We start from the raw sequence: 20,946 nt of genomic DNA on the forward strand, positions 1-20,946 counted from the left end.
ATAGGAACATGAACCAGTCCAGAATTTGCCGATCTTAGGTCCCGCCATGGGATATACCAGGAAAAAAGTTTCTATTAGTCACAAGGCCCTCCCCCAAACAGTGCTTTGTGTACCAAACAGAGTGCCTTAAACGTAATCCTTTGCTGGACCGGTACCAAGTGGAGGTCCCTGATGCTGTTGGATGTCGAATGAGATTTGTGAATGTTAAGTAACACCCGAGCTGCGGCATTCTGCAAAGACTGAAGTTTTAATAGTAGACGTTTATCAATGCCCAAAAAAGAGGGCATGGCAATCTGGAAAGTAACAGGGCAACAATCAGGGTTTTTTTTCAATTCTTGTAGAACGAAAGGGAGGATCTTTTGCAGGGTTTTTAGAAGAAAGAAACAGGAGGATGTAACCGAATTCATCTGTTCCGAAAAGGAGAGCAGATCGTCAAACAAAACTCCTACTATTCTAGCTTTGTTGATCGGGTCTGGACAAAGACCCATCCCCGCTGGCCACCAGAGTTATTCCAGAGTGTGGGTCCGTTTCCAAACACTACCACCTCTGTTTTATCCATTTTTTCCTTGAAGGAAGTTTTGATGCATCCATCTAATGATATGTGTCAGACTTTTGTGGAACTGACCAGCCACCAAGTCTGCGCACGAAGATATAGATATGACCATCTGTGTCATCTGCGTAAGATACTATGTAGGTATATAAGTAGGAAACAATGCTAAGCCCTGGGGGACTCCGCAGAACAGTGAGAAGACCTGTGATGTAAGACTCCCCCCGCATAATCTTTGTTCCCTCGGCGTAAGGAAGGAAGTGAGTAGGGTTAGAGCCGTCCCTTTTATTACTACTGACTCCAGCCTCAGAGTTAGCACCAGATGATTAACGGTGTCGAACGCAGCTCAGAGATCAAGTAGGATGAGAATGGCCTTCGCCCCGCTATCTAGCTGTTTACAGATTTCCTCGGTTGCCAAACAAAAACGGATTCGGTCTGAAGCTGTGTTGGGTGGTGTCAAGAAGATCATTAGACTCCAGATAGCGCACCAGAACTTCATTTCTGGATCTTTCCAAGATTTTAACAGGGGGTGGTAGGCAAGATATGGGCCGGTATTTTTTCACCTCTATGGGATTTAAACAGTTTTAGAATAGGACGGATGCAGGCTTTCTTCCAAGATGTAGGGGAAACCCCCATCCCAAGAATATTAATTTAAAAGCAGAGCCAAATGTGAACTTATCAAATCTGATGCCATGTACCACAGAGGGAGGACATGGATCAGTTGGGGAACCCAACAAAGTGGATAGTAGTAGTTCACTTACTCGCTTAGGAGATAAAGTAGAAAAGCTGGACAGCTTACTGGTAGTTGCATTCCCAGAGGTAGTGTAGTCCACTGACACAGCTTTGGCCAAGTCGTGTATGAAAAATCAAGGGACACCCTACTCACACGAAACCAGGGTAGTTTACAGTTTAATACACAACAACGGTTCCTGTGGCTAATCAACAAATGATACTGAAAATATAATAGCTCAATCCAAATAATCGAAGGCAAAGAGATGTCTGAAAGAGAAAAGGCATATAACACAAATTTTCTATTAAAATACATTGTTTTATATAATGTAATCACATTATTTTAAATCCAGTGCATGGTGTCCCAAGTGATTGTGAAACCTATATTTCAAGGTTGTGACTCTTTGTGACATAAAAACAAGGTTTCATCAAAAATGTACAAAAGCGACCATTAAATCAATACATATTATGTGCTCGCAGCCTACTAATACATTAATAGTGGCTGAGAAATAGTTCGCTTCACTTAGCCGACAACGTTTTGACCCACTTAACAATGTGGGGTCTCATCAGGACTTAGCAATTAAGGGGCACCTGGGGATGACTGTCAGATAATGTGGTGTGCACCGTTTGGGGGTGAAAAGGAAGAAGACTATTCTAATATGGCCCAGTCGGGCACCTATAGTGGGGAGGGTACTGACAGTCAGGAAGGCGGAAAGCCTTAATAATTTCAAAAAGGGCGATAAGCTGTTGTCAGGAATTTCCGTGGTAAGGGGCTGAACTCTAAATTAGCCTCAAACGAAAATGAGGACAATCCATCTTTTGGTTTCCGGTGTGGAGAGGATAATGGAATGAAAGGGGCTGCCAAGGTCAGCTGCGGTAATTAATCACGCTTGCCTAGTGGAGAGAACTGCACCCGTCAGTCTCTCCTCGGGCTATGACAAGGAAAACCCCGTCCCAAGAATAATAATTTAAAAGCAGGGCCAAATGTGAGCTTATCAAATCTGATGCCATGTACAAAACAGAGGGAGGACATGGATCTGTCAGGGAACCCGACAAAGTGGATAGTAGTAGTTCATTTACTCTCTTAGGAGATAAAGAAGAAAAGCTGGACAGCTCACTGGTAGTTGCATTCCTGGAGGTAGTGTAGTCCATTGACACATCTTTGGCCAAGGCTGATACATCTATGAGAATTATGAGATAAATATTTTAATGTGTGATAACCTAGTGTACTTTTGAGTTGTAGAAAAGTCGCTCATACATTTCAATGCAAGCACTTTATAGGAAGTAGAATGATACATCAAACAGCCAATAGCAAGAGGTGAGAGTGGAATATTCCGCTGGGTGGTGCCAAAGCAAACTCTACGTAAAACTGGAATTAATTGGTAACAATAGGTCATAGAAACAGCTGTGCTATTCGGACAGAGCTAAAAAATATAACAGCGTCAACACCCTGAGCCTCAGGTGTGTCCATCATTCGTCTATATGGGTTGGATCTGTGCCAGATTATCACAAGGGACACATTTTCATATGATAAATCTATATGGCAATAATTTACCTAGCAAACAGTCATCCTAAAAATATTGTACTGATCTGGCTTTATCGATCAGACACTGATCGATCCGTCTCTAAGTCCTCGCCTTAGACCCCATGCATTTCCTTGGATATTTGTTTTTAAGGATTGTAGGACCCAGGGAGATGAGTAACTTAGTAGGGGCAGCCAAAACAAAAGTACCAGCACCTTGCAGCGACAAGTGGAAGGACAGGGCTTCTCCAGAGATCTACTTCTGACAATTTCCTGCACTACATTATTACATAACGCGGCAGGGGCAAGACAGAAGTTCTAAAGTGAGGGTAAGCAGAGGCTGCACCTTACCAAATGCCAACTATCAAATGATACCATTTTTTACAGGGTCTTCAAAACATTAGAAAGAAAATTCAAGGGAAGATGATTAGGGTTTTTGTGGGAGTGAGGGGCCTATGCTATGTGGCAAGATGAATGAATGAGAATGAATAAGAGAAAGGAATGTTTTATCGAAAGGAAATGGTAGTTGATTCATTTTTTAAGTGGTAGCGCCAAGAAAAAGTGAAATAGGCTTGATGCTCACACTTTATCAATACAACACTCAAAGCAGATGAATGAGCCTTTTGGACTCTAAGCACAGCTCATTAAAGCAGAAGAAACAAGTTACTTACCTGTAACTACAGTTATTCCGTATTGGTATCTTTCATAGACCCACATGCCTGAATCATTCCCCGTCGTCGTAGTGGGAGTCCCACGGTACATATATAACAAAGTAGTAAGAAGTAGATATTACATTTCCATAGGCTATTATGGTAGCAAAAAATAATCAAAAGAGGATGGATCACTTGTTGCTGGCACCAGGGTTCAGGTGGTTGTCTCCGATATAGGTAAAAAACCCTCAATCACGTCAAGATATGTATGGGCGGTATATCTTGGTTCTCCGCCTTTAGATACGTGATAGCATCATCATTGGGTTTATTCCATGCATCCTCCAACCCGGAGGGAACCACTGAATTCTCCAGTAGTGATCAGGGAAATAAATGATAAAATAAAAAAGTGAGGAGTGCTCAAGTGTGTGATTAAAAAGAGTTGTTCCTCATGCTACCTATAAAAAAGTCTTTATTCTGATAGGTGCTGGGGAAACGTTAAAAAAGGTCAAGTTGCAAGTAGGATGTATGATGAATCCTCTGCGACATTAAACGTGGTGATTGGTCGACATGTTTCAGCTCATGTAAAGCCCATGGGAGGGTCAGGGAGCTTTCTTCAGGACCACAGGTGAATAAAGTGAATTGAAAAAAAATTTTTGTCAATTACATGTAGAAGTTCCAATGTCGATTCAGATGGACTTCGTCAGGACTAGTACCTATATACCGAGAAAAACGGGGGAAACTCCTTAATGATTATAAGGGGTAGAAGGGTAAAAATGCCAAAGGAGCTGCAAATTGACGTAAAATGAACAATATGAAAGCAACTATAAATGGCAAGTCTTTATATGCTTTTGGTATACATTTTGATCAGCAAGTGAAGTTTTGAACCATCGCTCTTACTTTGGAGAACTCAAAACGCAATGCCCTTAGGAGACATCGACTGGTAGAAGGATGTTCGACATACAACAGATCTTTAGACATACAACGAATATTATGGCATTCAACAAAGGTATTTTTGCAGCGGAGGTGGTTAAGACTGCTCGTAATGTATAATGTTAATGGTTGCGTGTTGGTCCGCAAGGAGACTATTGTTGAGCCATTCCAAGTGCGAGTTAGGGTTAAACTGTCTGCATTAGTCTAAAGTGGCGGCTATTAATCTAAGAAAAAATCAATAGCGAAGTATAGCGCGCTTTTCAAAAGGAAAAATAATCAAATGTGCCTCTCGTCCAGAATAGGCGTGCAATTTTAACTAAAGGAAAAATACCTGATAGTTTCAATGTACGAGCTCCGTACGAGGATACAGGCAGCGTTAATACTAAACAAATGAAAACAAGAAGAAACCCCACATTACAAGGGGGATTCACCCGGTTAACGTTACGTGTCTTCCAGATGGTGTTGAGGTAGAGGGCTCCGTACCGCAATGGTCTGCTACGACTTGTGCTGACTCTGGTTTCCTGTATGCACACGTAGGCTGGGGGTGTGTCTTAAATGGTGAGTTTCGTTGAAATAGAGAGGGGACTGGTGCGGGCCGTGTCAAAGCCTGGAAAACTTTATTAAATGATGTAAAGAGATAAGGTTGGGGAAGTGTAAAAGGAACCGTTATCTTGGTATGTAGAGGGTCCCGTAAACTGATTGCGAGCACTGGTTTACACGATTGCTAAATATCGTGGAGAACAGGGGGGGGGCAGCGGCAGGGTTGGAGTCTCAACCCTGGTCCTAAAAAGGTGAAGTGTAGTGCCTTTGCAACTTAGATGGACACAGATGTTTAAATAGCCATTATTGTTGTAATTACTCGTAGGGTACAGAGAGTCTAATGAAGGTGGGCTCTGGGTATCATATGAAGTGCGGAATCGCCCTGATATTATAAATACCATGGAGAGTATGGGGCTAGTGAAGATTCTTTACTTAGCCTAGTTGGAGTATAAAATAAACCATATCTCTATTTAAAATGACATGCTTAGCCATGGAATATCATCATTCAGTCCTATGATGTTAGTTTGGAGGCGGTGGACCCATCTTTGTTCTTTCTGGAAGAGTAATTTCTCAGCATTGGGTGTTTTGGATACAAGTGTTTCAAGAACTATCCATCTCAGCTCGTTGACAGTGTGTGGATGTTCAATGTAATGTGAACTCAATTTGGTCGTTCCTCTTCCACATTTGACGTTGCTTCGGTGTTCACATATTCTCTGTTTAATCTTCCGGCAAGTCATTCCAATGTACCGAAGAGCACATGGGCAGGTTATCATGTAAATTACATGTGTCGTGTTGCAGTTGGTATGTTGTCTCATCGTCCAAGTCAATTTTGGTGATAAGATGACACTTTTGGTAATTTCAGTCAAGGAACACACAGAGCAATTGCCACATGGAAAGTGGCCAGTGACTGGGGGTAGGGACCACAAGGTGCTCTGGCTTGGATTCGGTTTTACGCCAGGTGGACGTGTGTGTACCAAGATGTCTTTGTAGTTTCGAGTTCGTCTATTGGCAAACATGGGTTTGGGCCAAGTGAGGTTTCCAGACGTAATGATACGCCAGTTTTTATTGATGATTTTCTTGACAGAGTTTGTAACAGTACTGTAGGTAGTGACACAGGTCAATTTTTCGGTAGATGTGATTTGCGGTGTAAGTTCTAGGAGGCTTTCTCTAGGCTGGTTACGAGCCCGCTTCTGGCATTTTCTGATTATTTTTTCAGGGTAGTTCCTTTTCTTGAGTTTGTTCGAAAGGTCTTGTGCTTAATCATTAAGGAGTTTCCCCCGTTTTTCTCTGTATATAGGTACTAGTCCTGACGAAGTCCATCTGAATCGACATTGGAACTTCTACATGTAATTGACAAAAAAAAATTTTCAATTCACTTTATTCACCTGTGGTCCTGAAGAAAGCTCCCTGACCCTCCCATGGGCTTTACATGAGCTGAAACATGTCGACCAATCACCACGTTTAATGTCGCAGAGGATTCATCAATAAAAACTGGCGTATCATTACGTCTGGAAACCTCACTTGGCCCAAACCCATGTTTGCCAATAGACGAACTCGAAACTACAAAGACATCTTGGTACACACACGTCCACCTGACGTAAAACCGAATCCAAGCCAGAGCACCTTGTGGTCCCTACCCCCAGTCACTGGCCACTTTCCATGTGGCAATTGCTCTGTGTGTTCCTTGACTGAAATTACCAAAAGTGTCATCTTATCACCAAAATTGACTTGGACGATGAGACAACATACCAACTGCAACACGACACATGTAATTTACATGATAACCTGCCCATGTGCTCTTCGGTACATTGGAATGACTTGCCGGAAGATTAAACAAAGAATATGTGAACACCGAAGCAACGTCAAATGTGGAAGAGGAACGACCAAATTGAGTTCACATTACATTGAACATCCACACACTGTCAACGAGCTGAGATGGATAGTTCTTGAAACACTTGTATCCAAAACACCCAATGCTGAGAAATTACTCTTCCAGAAAGAACAAAGATGGGTCCACCGCCTCCAAACTAACATCATAGGACTGAATGATGATATTCCATGGCTAAGCATGTCATTTTAAATAGAGATATGGTTTATTTTATACTCCAACTAGGCTAAGTAAAGAATCTTCACTAGCCCCATACTCTCCATGGTATTTATAATATCAGGGCGATTCCGCACTTCATATGATACCCAGAGCCCACCTTCATTAGACTCTCTGTACCCTACGAGTAATTACAACAATAATGGCTATTTAAACATCTGTGTCCATCTAAGTTGCAAAGGCACTACACTTCACCTTTTTAGGACCAGGGTTGAGACTCCAACCCTGCCGCTGCCCCCCCCCTGTTCTCCACGATATTTAGCAATCGTGTAAACCAGTGCTCGCAATCAGTTTACGGGACCCTCTACATACCAAGATAACGGTTCCTTTTACACTTCCCCAACCTTATCTCTTTACATCATTTAATAAAGTTTTCCAGGCTTTGACACGGCCCGCACCAGTCCCCTCTCTATTTCAACGAAACTCACCATTTAAGACACACCCCCAGCCTACGTGTGCATACAGGAAACCAGAGTCAGCACAAGTCGTAGCAGACCATTGCGGTACGGAGCCCTCTACCTCAACACCATCTGGAAGACACGTAACGTTAACCGGGTGAATCCCCCTTGTAATGTGCGGTTTCTTCTTGTTTTCATTTGTTTAGTATTAACGCTGCCTGTATCCTCGTACGGAGCTCGTACATTGAAACTATCAGGTATTTTTCCTTTAGTTAAAATTGCACGCCTATTCTGGACGAGAGGCACATTTGATTATTTTTCCTTCTGAAAAGCGCGCTATACTTCGCTATTGATTTTTTCTTAGATTAATAGCCGCCACTTTAGACTAATGCAGACAGTTTAACCCTAACTCGCACTTGGAATGGCTCAACAATAGTCTCCTTGCGGACCAACACGCAACCATTAACATTATACATTACGAGCAGTCTTAACCACCTCCGCTGCAAAAATACCTTTGTTGAATGCCATAATATTCGTTGTATGTCTAAATATCTGTTGTATGTCGAACATCCTTCTACCAGTTGATGTCTCCTAAGGGCATTGCGTTTTGAGTTCTCCAAAGTAAGAGCGATGGTTCAAAACTTCACTTGCTGATCAAAATGTATACCAAAAGTATATAAAGACTTGCCATTTATAGTTGCTTTCATATTGTTCATTTTACGTCAATTTTGCAGCTCCTTTGGCATTTTTACCCTTCTACCCCTTATAATCATTAAGGAGTTTCCCCCGTTTTTCTCTGTATATAGGTACTAGTCCTGACGAAGTCCATCTGAATCGACATTGGAACTTCTACATGTAATTGACAAAAACATTTTTTCAATTCACTTTATTCACCTGTGGTCCTGAAGAAAGCTCCCTGACCCTCCCATGGGCTTTACATGAGCTGAAACATGTCGACCAATCACCACGTTTAATGTCGCAGAGGATTCATCATACATCCTACCTGCAACTTGACCTTTTTTAACGTTTCCCCAGCACCTATCAGAATAAAGACTTTTTTATAGGTAGCATGAGGAACAACTCTTTTTAATCACACACTTGAGCACTCCTCACTTTTTTATTTTATCATTTTTTTCCCTGATCACTACTGGAGAATTCAGTGGTCCCTCCGGGTTGGAGGATGCATGGAATAAACCCAATGATGATGCTATCACGTATCTAAAGGCGGAGAACCAAGATATACCGCCCATACATATCTTGACGTGATTGAGGGTTTTTTACCTATATCGGAGACAACCACCTGAACCCTGGTGCCAGCAACAAGTGATCCATCCTCTTTTGATTATTTATGACTAGCTGGAAGCCGGTAGGATCACAGCTTCTCTTTCCCCACTTTGATTGTATCATATTATGGTAGCAACCATATACTCTATAGCCTATTAGTCTCCTTTTACAAAAAGGACCAAACTGAAAACTCAGCCAATCAGCAACCAGCACCCTCTAGAACCTTCCCAAGAGAGGCTGAGTCCCTCAAATTTTCCAGCACGAGTGAAGTCAGTACTGTATCCTAGAGGTGCCTCTCCGGGGAGGAGGGTGGGTTGCATGTGAATCTATGAAAGATACCAATACTGGATAACTGTAGTTACAGGTAGGTAACTTGTTTCTTATCCAATATGGGGGTATCTTTCCTTTCATAGATTCACATGCCTGAATCAGAATAGTAAGCAGTTCCTTATCTGTGTGTGTGTGTGTGTGTGTATATATATATATATATATTCACTGAAAAAACCATAGTTTTCACACATGTTATAGTTAGCTGTACATTTCACTCGTAAAAAACCAATGAAATTCCCCCGTTATAGTTAGTGCAGGCAACTATAACTCACGCGACCGCAATCCTCTGCTGATGCTAATACTGTATTTAGACTCTTATTTGCCCATGTCTTCTTCCATTAAATTTTAGCTATACATATATTACAAATATTTTTTTTTCATAAAGACATATGTCATCAGCAGAAGATTGCGGTCGCGTGAGTTATAGTTGCCTGCACTAACTATAACGGGGGAATTTCATTGGTTTTTTACGAGTGAAATGTACAGCTAACTATAACATGTGTGAAACCTATGGTTTTTTCAGTGAATTTGCAAGGTTTTTTAAATGCTAATTCCTAACTATAACGTGTGTGAAACCTATGGTTTTTTCAGTGAATTTGTACGGTTTTTTAAATGCTAAGTTACTTTACGCCATTCGTGGCGTGCGCGCCCAGTTAACGCAGTTCGTTCCGTGCGCGCACGGTGCGCTTTGCGCACCGTGCGCGCACAGTGAGCACGCGGTGCGCTTCGCGCACCGCGCGCCCACTTTACGCAGTTAGTGCCATGCACGCACGGTGGTCACGCCCATGTACGCACGATGCGCTTCGCGCACCGTGCGCACATGGGGGACATATTATGCGCATCGTTGTGAAATGTATTCTTTATTATTTTCATATATGTGATATGCCATGCACAAATGGTGCCGTTCGGGCACCATTTGCACACGGGGTGGTGAAAGTGTGGGTAATTTTTTTTTTTTAAAGAATTTTTACCGTACGCGTAATCGGCGATTTTTCGAAAAAAAATAAATTTTTTTTTTGGCCTTGGGGGTTGTTTGGGGACCCGTATATCACTGCTGGGTGGTTATGATCTCAATATACTGCCCCTTTAGACATTTTTTGGCTTCATTTTTGCTGCCCCACTCAGAGTGCGAGAGAGAAAATGGCAGTCGCCGCTTCCTGGTTTCGGCCGATTCGAATGTTTACTAAGATCTAAGAGCCAATCAGAATCGCGCTCGCGCACGTCACCGTACGCGTACGGTAAGCGCACCGTAAGCGCACCGTAAGCTGGCTCAGATATATATATTGATTTAAAGGCTATTTTCTCAGAATCTACTGAACAGATTTACACCAAACCTACAAAAGGCACTTCCTTGACCTGAGGACTACCTCTCTGCCAAATTTCATTTAATTCTGTTCAGCCGTTCGGGCTGTAGCTCTGTCTAAAGGTCCTATGGAAAAATGCATGGGAAAAACGCGTTTTGGGACCCCCCTTTTATCTCAGCCCCCGCTTGACGAATCCCCCCGAGACTTTCAGGGTAGGAGCGGAGCTCAACGCCCCACCTATTTTGAAAATTTCGCGAGGATTCGTCGACCGGCGCAAAGTTATTCAAAATAGAATGTTGCGGATTTCCTATGGTAAGAGGGTCCTAACTATAACTACCTACTGGCGACCGCCAGTAGGTAATATATATATATATATATATATATATATATATATATATATATATATATATATACACATACATACATACATACATGTAAACATATGCATGAATATGCAGACGTATGTATGTTCGTCAGAGAAAAGCACCCTTGCGGACGGTGGGTAGTGCTATAATACTCTTACATGCAATATCATTCCAAAGATCAAAGATTTGAACATAAAACCGTGCATAGAATATATGTGCAGTATTAACAAGCAAAGTATAAAAACAAATATGCATAGTTATACATTTAAGATATATAGACTGCATCCACGACATCAACTAATTAAAAAAAAACTCTCTTGAAAGAGGCTTACCTTAAGAAAATAGGTTCCTCAACACTGCCTGTCCCACCGATGCGTCAGCAGGTTGTGATGATTCCAGGCAGTAATGCTGCGCAAATGTGTGCGTCGTATTCCACGTCGCAGCTCTGCAGATTTTTTCAAGTGGCACTCCGGCAAATAGAGCAGTTGATGCTGAAACTGCTCTAGTGGAGTGCGGTCTCACAGTTCTTGATAATGGTTTTGCCTGCCTTGTCATGGCAAAATTGAATTGCGCTCGCTATCCACCTGGCTATGGTAGCTTTAGAGACTGCAGAGGGATGTATGATGATACAACGCGTACCATCACAACGCGGTATGTTACATCGCGGTTTTGACAACGCAAGTCGTTACATCGACTTGCGTTGGAGGGCGCTGGATTTAGGAATAGTGTGAATTACTATTCCAACTCCAGTCTACGTACAGTAGGGAAGGTGTTGGAATAGTAATTCACACTATTCCTTAGTCTAGAGCGCCCTCCAGTGCAAGTCGGTGTAACGACTTTCGTTGTAAAAACCACGATGTAACCATACCGCGTTGTAATGGTTTTGTGGTAAAGGATGTTTCCCCTGCAGAGCCTTGACAGCTTTGACCATAAGCTATGAACAATTGATTTGATTTCCTTATGTCTTCAGTTCTTTGCAAATAAAATTTAAGACATCTCTTTCGGTCTAGAGTGTGTAGCGCTCTTTCCGCAGGCGTGGAGGGGTTAGGGAAGAAAGTCCTCAGAATGACTGGCTCATTCAAATGGAATTGCGTAGGAACTTTAGGGATGAACGTAGGGTTCGTCCTCAGAATGACCATTTGATCCGTGAAGCGCAAGAACGGATAGGATATGATGAAGGCCTGTATTTCACTAACCCTTCTTGTCGAAGTAAGTGCTAGCAGAAGGCCGACTTTCCAGGTCAAGTACTTCAATTCTACCTTGTGAATAGGCTCGAATGGTTGTACTGAGACAACACCACATTAAGCTGCCATTCCGGAGGTGGAGCTTTGATGGGTGGAAAAGCTCTAAACAGTCCTTTCATAAATTGCTTTATGATTCTTGATGACCATAAAGATGGAGTATGTGGCGATCGTCTGTATCTCGATATAGCAGCCAGGTGAACTCGGACTGATGAGTGTGCAAGACCAGATTTTGCTAAAGAAAGCAAATAAGGCAGGTCCTCTTCTGGGGCAGGGAGAAATGGATCTATCTTCTTGTGTTTGCACCATACACAGAAACATTTCTACTTAAGCCTTTAAGTCTTATTGGTGCTTTCAGCCCTAGATTTGCAAATTTTGTCTTTGCAGTGTTGCACGATGTTCAAATCTCTAAATTCAAAGAATTCAAGAGCCAAGCATGCAGATGCAGAGAAGCTGGCTCCGGGTGACGCACTTGGCCCTTGTTCTTTGTCAACAGCGTTGGTGTTGGCAAGAGACGGATGGGCTGAGATTCCGACAGAAGGAGGGGTTCCATGTACCAATGCTGTCTGGGCCACCTGGGGGCTATCAGCAGAATGCAGCAGCATTCCCATTTCATCTTTGTGAAGACCCTGGGTATCAGAGGAATGGGGGAAAAGTGTATGCATAGATCCCTGACCAGATAACTCGACACATTGGTATTCCTTGGACTGTATGATACTAGAGGGCAGAGATGGCCGCCTGTGTTGTTGACGAGGACTGAGGGAGGGGGAGGGAATTTATAATTCACATAGTGTTTAAGGGTAGAGGTATTGTTATGTAGATTATTGGTTTATGCGATGTATAGCACTGGAGGGATTTCTCTGGCCCTGTGTTAGGTATTGTATGATTGGTGGGGGGCTTGTGATTAAACTTCAGGATGTATGGTGAAACCAATTCTGTAAGGCTTTATATGTGGTTGTGCAAAAAACCAATAAACTATGTTTTAAAAAAAAATAGATCCCTGACCAGCGCATCAAAAGAGCACTCCCCCATGAGATTTGGAGAGGGAATCTGCTTGCGAAGAATCGGCATTTGGAGTTGAGCTGGGTCGCAAATAGGTCCAGCGCTGGTTTCCCCCAGCGTGCAAATATCTTGTTCAGCTGTGCTTGTTCCAGCTCCTATTCGTGGCAGCTGTCGCTTGTTCTGCTCAAGGTATCCGCCAAGGTATTCCGGAGACCTGGGACATGTTCTGCTGTCAAGGAAATGTGGTGGAGCGTCAGCCAGTTTCACAACTGCTGTGCGTCCTGTGACTGAGTTAGAGATTTTGTGCCTCCTTATTTGTGGATATAAAAATGCTTGTGGCGTTGTCCGTCTGGATCAACACCGACGACCCCTGTATTCGAGGAAGGAAAGCCCGAAGAGATAGGAAAATGGCTTTCAGTTCCAGTCTGTTTATGTGCATCTGCCTCTGAGCCAAGGACCACTTCCCTTGCACTTGCAGGTCCTGTAAGTGTCCTCCCCAGCCTTCCATTGAAGCATCTGTTGTTGCTACGTAATCTGGGATGACTGGAAGAAAAGACAGGCCTTGGGACAGATGTGAAGTCTGAGCCCACCGCCTTAAGGTCTCCTTCATCCGAGAAGTGACGTTGATTACGTCGTCGAAGGAACCTGAGGTTTGAATCCATTGACGTTGCAATTCCTCTTGAAGAGACTTCATGTGCAATCGAGTTAGCGGCATGAGATCTATTGCGGTAGAGAGCATTCCCAGTAGAGATTTGAACACTCTCACAGAAACGCACTTTTTTCTGTACAGCTTGAGTGCTAATGCTCGTAACCTTTGTTGCCTTTCCTCGGATAGGAAAGCTTTGTTCTGGATGGTGTCCAGCTTGGCCCCCAGAAATGTTGTTATCCGGTTTGGGAAAATTGAAGATTTCTGAAAATTGACTGAAAGACCCAGTTTGTGAAAAAGAGTGAGGCAATCGTTTGTTGCATTCTCCAATTGGCGAGAAGATGGCGTCTTTAGCAGCCAGTCATCGAGGTAAGGTAATACCCGATGACCTTTGCTTCTCATGGCTGCTGCCACTGGAGCTAGGAATTTTGTGGATGTCTGTGGGGCCGATTTGAGGGCAAAAGGAAGGACTCTGAAGTGATAGTGGGTACCAGCCACTGTGAACCTCAAGAATTTCCTGTGTTTCGGATGAACAGGGACATGGAAGTATGCATCTTGGAGATCCAATGAAGTCATGAAATCGCCACTGTTGAGGCGCCGTACGATGTCTGAAAGAGTAACGGTCCTGAATGTTTGACTCTTTAGAAATTTGTTCAATTTTCTGAGGTTTAGGATAGGCCTCCACTCTCCTGACTTTTTGCGAATGAGGAAGAAGCGGGAGTAGAAGCCTTTCCTCCTTTGGGAAAAAGGGACCTTTTTTCTATTGCCCCTTTCTGAAGCATGACACGTGCTTCTTTTTGGAGTAAGTGAAGGTGAGGGGCGTGCGATCCCCTGGGAGGGGTATTGGGAGGTTTTTGGATGAATTCCAATGTGTGGTCATAAGAGATGAGATCCAGGACCCACTTGTCTGAAGTAATATCTCGCCACTGGTCGATATGCTCAGAGATTGTCGCACCATTCGGGGGTAAAGGAAAAGCAGCTGGTACCCTGTTGTTATCACTGATGGCAGCCGGTGTCACGGACATGGATCCCGGCTTTCGTTTGGAGCCTTGCCTGGAGAAACCAGGTGCATTCGCTTGGCAATAGGATTGCTGCTGATATCCCTGACAGTATTGCGGCTGGTAGGTCTGATAGGACTGGGAATGTTGGTAAGTCCTCCTATAATTGGAGAAGCCCCTACCATGGGCTCCTCATAAGTGCACCTTGTGGTACTGCAGGGTTCCAAGCGCCTTAGCAGTGGCAGTATCTTTCTTAATGGTGGTAAGCACCTCATCAATATGGCTGCCGAATAGGCTGTCAACATAATAGGCCAAATCCAGGATCTTGGTTTTAACTTCCGGGCGGAAATTTGCTGCCTTTAACCACCCTTGACGCCTTAAAACAGCAGCGCCACCTAACTGCCTAAAACCAGTTGTGGCAATGTCCATAGCAATGTCAATTATTTCTGACGCTGCTCTTTCTCCTTCCGTGAGTATTTTAAGAAACTCTTCCTTGCTATCTTCCGGAGTGACATCCTTCATTGAACCGATGTCGGACCACATTTGTCGATCATAACGGGCTAAAATGGCCAAAGCGTTAGCCGCCCTAACTGAGACTGCAGACATTGATGAGAATCTTTTCCCAATTTAATCACGGCGTCGACCTTCCTTGTCTGGTGGAGAAATGATAGGCGTATATGGATTTGTTGATCGTGCCACGTGAGAGATCACCGAGTCCGGTTTAGGGTGACTTGTAAGACACGCAGGAGAGCCCTCCGGTGCTCTATATTTTTTATCCAACCTTGGCAGCACAGGAACCACGGAAGCTGGTGCCTTCATGACCTTGGTTGCTTCTTGCCAAATATGATCAATGATGGGTATTGATCTGACAGTCTTTCTTGGCTGGTCCTTAAAATCATAAAGGAAACAGTCCAATTGATGCACAATTGTTGGAAGACGAAACCTGTTAGCGGCTCTGTCCATAATATTATGGTATCCTCCGATATCCTCCAGGGGTGAGTCCAAAGGATGATGAGGCGGTGGGGATGGCATTGGCGCTATGTAGTCATTCCACTCATCTGCTGGTGGAGGAGGGTCTGGTAGCTCTCCTTCTTCCTGCTCTTCCTCAGATGTAGTAGGGTCTTCCCTGAGAGGAAGAGGAGTCATGGGACATGGTGCCATCCCAGGAGTGATAGGAGGTGGAGGCAGCGGTGCTTGAGGAGCTACCTGCGGAGGTGGAGGAGGTACGACAACATCTTCTTGAGGAGGAAACCTTCTCTTATAGTCTGCCAACGTATTCTGAAGGTCTAGAATCAACGCCGGAGGAAATTGCGCAGACTGCTGCCTAGGCTGCTCAAAATATTGTTGGTACTGAACAGGAGGGGCCGGATAATGCTGGTAATACTGTTCTTCATCCTCATATTCATCATCCTCTTCCTGATATTTAACGTTCAGTTCAGAAGGACTACGTGCGGCTCGAAACTGGCATTTGTCCTCATCCGAATCCTCAACATCCAAAAGATGGCTGGGAGGTAGCGGAGACATTTTTGGTGTCCTGAATTGAGGTTGCGCAGATTGCTGGAACGGGGTTGACGGACCTGCATAATAAACTGGATTTTTCGAGGTTAGTGTCGTCGTCGACTGAGAAATTCTCGTCGTCGACGGGGCCGTTGTCGATGGTAAACCAGTGATAGTCGATGGTACTGTCACAGCCGGTGTGATTGCCATCAATGGAATATCTCCAGTCGACGATGGTGTCGTCATCGATGGTGGTATTGTCGTCGTCAACGATGGTGTCGTCGACGGTTTCGTCATCGACGACGATTGCATTGTCATTGACGGTTTTGTCGTCGGCTGTCTCATCGTCGACGGTGGTGTCATCGTCGATGTCTTCGTCGATGACAGCTTCGCTGACAGGCTTGTCGATGATGAGGTCTTTACTCTCGTCGACGGTATAGTCGTTGACGATAAAGGTAGCATCGACGGTATGGAACCTTTTATACTTGCCGTCGATGTGGTAAACGCCGTCGACGATTTTGATGACAAGAGAGTCACAGTAGTAGTCGAAGTAGAAACAGGCGTCGATGGTGAACTTGACCCCGAAGAAGATTTGTGGCCAGTTTTACCTCTGGAATGGCTAGAAGATTCTGGTTTTGCCTTTGATGCTCCTGGCGTCTGAGGGAATCCAATCTCTGAGGAGACCTTGGGCTGTTTCTCCTTTTCAACAGATTCCTTGGCCACATGAGAGACTTTAGAATGTTTCCTTCTCTCTTCAGGCTGACCCTCAGGCGACCTGGGCCTCTTGAGTGACAGAGGACATGTCGCTATCGACATCAGAAGAAGCAGACTGCTTTATTTTTTAGCCATATTAGAAGTCTTCCTTCTCTATCCCTCAAGGTCTTGGTTGAGAAGGTGCGGCAAATCCTGCATTGTTTTGTCTCATTGCTGGGATAGAGACAATAAAAACAATCCTTGTGTGCATCGTCCACATGCACCCTCTTCTTCCCACAGGATTTACAAGCTCCATATAATCCTTTTTATCAGACATTCTTCTTAAAGAAATCTAAAAGAGACTTATCTAAGAAACTAAAGAAAACTGAGCAGAGCTCAGGGAGACTCCCTTACACAACGAAGTGCGGTGAAAATCTGAGAGACTCAGCCTCTCTTGGGAAGGTTCTAAAGGGTGCTGGTTGCGATTGGCTGAGTTTTCAGTTTGGTCCTTTTTGTAAAAGGAGACTAATAGGCTATAGGGTATATGATTGCTACCACAATAGCCTATGGAAATGTAATATTTACTTCTTACTACTTTGTTATATATGTACCGTGGGACTCCTACTACGATGACGGGGAATGATTCAGGCATGTGAATCTATGAAAGATACCCCAATACTGGATAATCAATTTACTAGGAATGAGACCATCTCAGGATACATGTCTAGCACTCTGCAAATGAATGACCAGTAGGGCCTCACTAGCAAAACCGGCTCACGCAAAGCACTGAATATCACGTCGAAAATCCGGGCTAGTGCAATAGTCTGGTCGACTAATGCATCCATTTTGGAGATGGGTTTGTAACCTGAACGCAACATGCAGGGCTTTGAGTGGGCCGGGTCCTACTGGTGCTCAGCACCAGCAAAAGGGTGAAAAAAAAATCTCAACTCTGCAGCAGTACCACCCTTCACTGCCAGTGATGTAACATCAAAGAGACTCGTTTTAGTTCTTTCACAGTCTCATTTCAGAATTGAAGCATTTTCACTATTATATACAACAAAGCAATAGTTGTTGCTTATTTATCTTATGCAAATAACAACTAATGACAAAGCCAATAGTTCCGGCTTGTTGTATGTGTAATTTTACATGGTGTATTATATTTGTGAGTGCAATGACAAAAGCGGCAAAATACCAATCGGGCGGTACACTATGCTAAGCATAGGTTTTTAGCCTAGGTTTTTTTAGGCCACGCCATTAATTACATCGACCACGCCCCTTTGAGAGACCTCCCCCCGTGTTTTCATCCCACTTAAAACCCTGGCCACAGGTTGAAACCTACGAGAACTTGGAGGATCGTCTTTCGAGGAAGATAAAATGTGTACCATTGCCCTGCATAATATCTAACACCTTTTAACAGTGTCTAGGGTCGAGACAGTCTGAAAAAGAATACATGAAAAATACATACATTATCCCTCATTTTTCAAGCACAAGTAATAATCGGGTGCAAACCACACCTGATACCTCCTGGAAATGTTTTTGCAGACGTTTTGCGGCTGCCCTGGCACCCGCAGGGTGGCTTTGAAGGGCGGGCCTCTAGTGCCAGCAAGGCACCAGCCCACCCCCTTCTTCTAGGGGACCCCTCGGGGAGGAGTCCCCCCACTCTGTCAGCAGTGGCTGCGGCGGGCAGGGCGCGTCATTTCCGGGGCGTGAGGAACGGGGGGGTATATAGGCCTCCCCCAACCCCTGACCTTCCTCTTTTAGCGCCCTGGACACGCCGTCTGCATGTCGTCCACTGGTTCCGCGTCACGTTGCATCGGAGACAGTGTCGGGTTTTGCAGGTGAGCTGTTCTTCCCGCTTCTTTGCGCAGTCTTTGTTTTGATATACCAGTTCATCCATCCCGTTACAGTTGGGCGCTTGATGTGTGGCGCGGTACGCCCCCGTAGTGGAGTAAGGTTCCTTGGGCGCTGTGAGAAGTTGGCCTGGTATATGATGTTCACTAGTTAAAGTGACCACCTTGTACCATGCCAAGCAACCCTTATAGTGTGGTTGTAAGTCAACCTTTTCGGACTAGCTGCCCTAGTGGTAGCGTAGGCTAAGCAGTCTTTGAGGCTAAACTCGTGAAACGTGTTAAGCAAGCTGTTTTACCAACAGTAACCCGCTTTTATACCAGTGAAAGGACACCACACAGATATATATTCAAAATATATATGTATTTATTTCTCAAAGTAACCCCTAGTCTCTTTATGAGCACAGGAGCACAAATCGTCAAACAAGATTACAGTAGAATACACAGAAGTTGCACGTTATATGGATAGGCCCTGGTGGCCACTCAAACCATATACTAAAATAGTGGTATAAGTACCACGAACAGAAAAGGGAAAAGGCCTAGGGCCTCTATAATCGCTGGGCCTACAAGGAGCTAACTTCAGTTAGTGACCAGGAGGTCCACGGGTTGCGTGTGCAGAGCAAATAGTCACACGCGTGCTCCCATAGGTTTCAATGGGTGCGTAAAAAGTACAAAGTTACTGCAAAGAGGATCTTCCGGATGGACTAGGAACTTAAGATTGGAAACACAGACACTAGAGATGATTCTCTACACTTGGGCACCGGAGTGCCAGCTTTACCTCACCCACAGGAAGCGGGTGCATAGGCGTCGAAGTGCGTCGGGTTTCTTCTATTTGTTCAATGGAGCCTGTGGATAAAGATGCTGCAGGCGGCCGGTCCGGAAGAGATGCGGTGGATCCAAGAGTGGATCGGTGATGTTGAAGACCTGTAAGCAGAGGGGACAGTGTTCACAGTCACTAGCCAGTGACCAGCGTGGCACCAGGTGGGTACCAGGCGATGTCGGGTGCAAACAGGAAGAAAGGTGTAGCTTGTCTCTGCAGCCACGTGGTCCCTGAAGGTCAACGGCGTCCAGGAGTCGGTTCACGAGCTGTCCCACGCAGGCTCTCGCTGTCGGCGGTGTCGGCGACTTGATCAAAGCAAACAAGCCTTGGCAAAAGCAATTGTTGTAGGAGATGAAATAAGCTGATGGTTCTGACCAGCAAGGTCAGGGGGATTGCTCCTTTAGAGGGGAGCAAGGGCCAGTCTGGAGCAACCAGACCAGCGGTGTATTTCTTGAAGTTCGTCGCCAAGATGGCCACTAGCCAGCGGGCCAGCAACCGGTTAGGCGCGTCGAGTGGCAAAATGCAAAAGGGCCCCACGCAGATCGTGGAGATGCTGGAGGGCTCACCTTTGGTGCAGATGCTGCTCCGGTGTTGGGCTTCTCTGATCCCAAAGCACAACTTGGAGGGAGCCTCGGTTGTTGCACTTGCAGCTTGTCGTGGTCTTTTCAAGATGGCTGGCTCCACGTGTCTCGGTGCCTCCACGGGTCTCCTCTTTTCAGGGACTGTGGATCGGGCGGTGAGAGGTCTGGAGGTCCAGGTCTTGTCAGTCTCTGGGCTCGGGCTCCGGCGGGAGGCGGCGGCAAAGCAGACGTTGATTCGCTGGATGGTGCTTGCGTTAGCAAGGTGGTCACTCCCTGACCACAGGGGAGATTGGCTTCAGTCCTCTGTGCGGCAGAGCGTCGAAGTTCCTGTCTTCTTCTTAGTTTCAAGTTGATTCCAGGATGTCTGAAGTCTTAGGACACAGCTCCTACCTTTAAGCGGATTCTAGGGGCCGGACTACCTGCTAGGTCCCTCCCTAAGGGTGGGACCAGGAAGGGGGGTGGTTACACCCCCAATCCTTTGTCCAGCTCGCCCCAGGCCCGGGACTGGTGTGCCCCAGGACCGGATTGAACTGGCATATGCACCGAGGCTCCTTGTGAGCCTCAGGCATGTCTGGTTTCTTTCAAGCCCTACCTGACCAATACACAAAATCCTGTCTGGGGTGGTGCACGCACCTCCCCTGGCAGGAAACCCTTTGTCCACACCTCCCAAGCTGGAAGGACTCCCAGCAGCAGGAGGGCAGACTTGTGTCTGTGGTGGCAGCATCCATTTTGTGGAGCTGAGGCTATGTCTGATTTTACCCGGGTTTCAGGTACTGTACATGTCGTGTCCCTCTAGAAGGGTGGAATGCTAACCCCGTCGCCAGAACTGGCGAGGGGTTAGTATTCCAATTCGTATGACACCTTACTCGACATGTTTTGATAAAGCCAAACCAAAGTTAGCATTTAACCGCGAGGTTC

Source organism: Triturus cristatus, chromosome 10, assembly GCF_964204655.1.
Source record: "Triturus cristatus chromosome 10, aTriCri1.1, whole genome shotgun sequence".
Taxonomy (NCBI): Eukaryota; Metazoa; Chordata; class Amphibia; order Caudata; family Salamandridae; genus Triturus; species Triturus cristatus.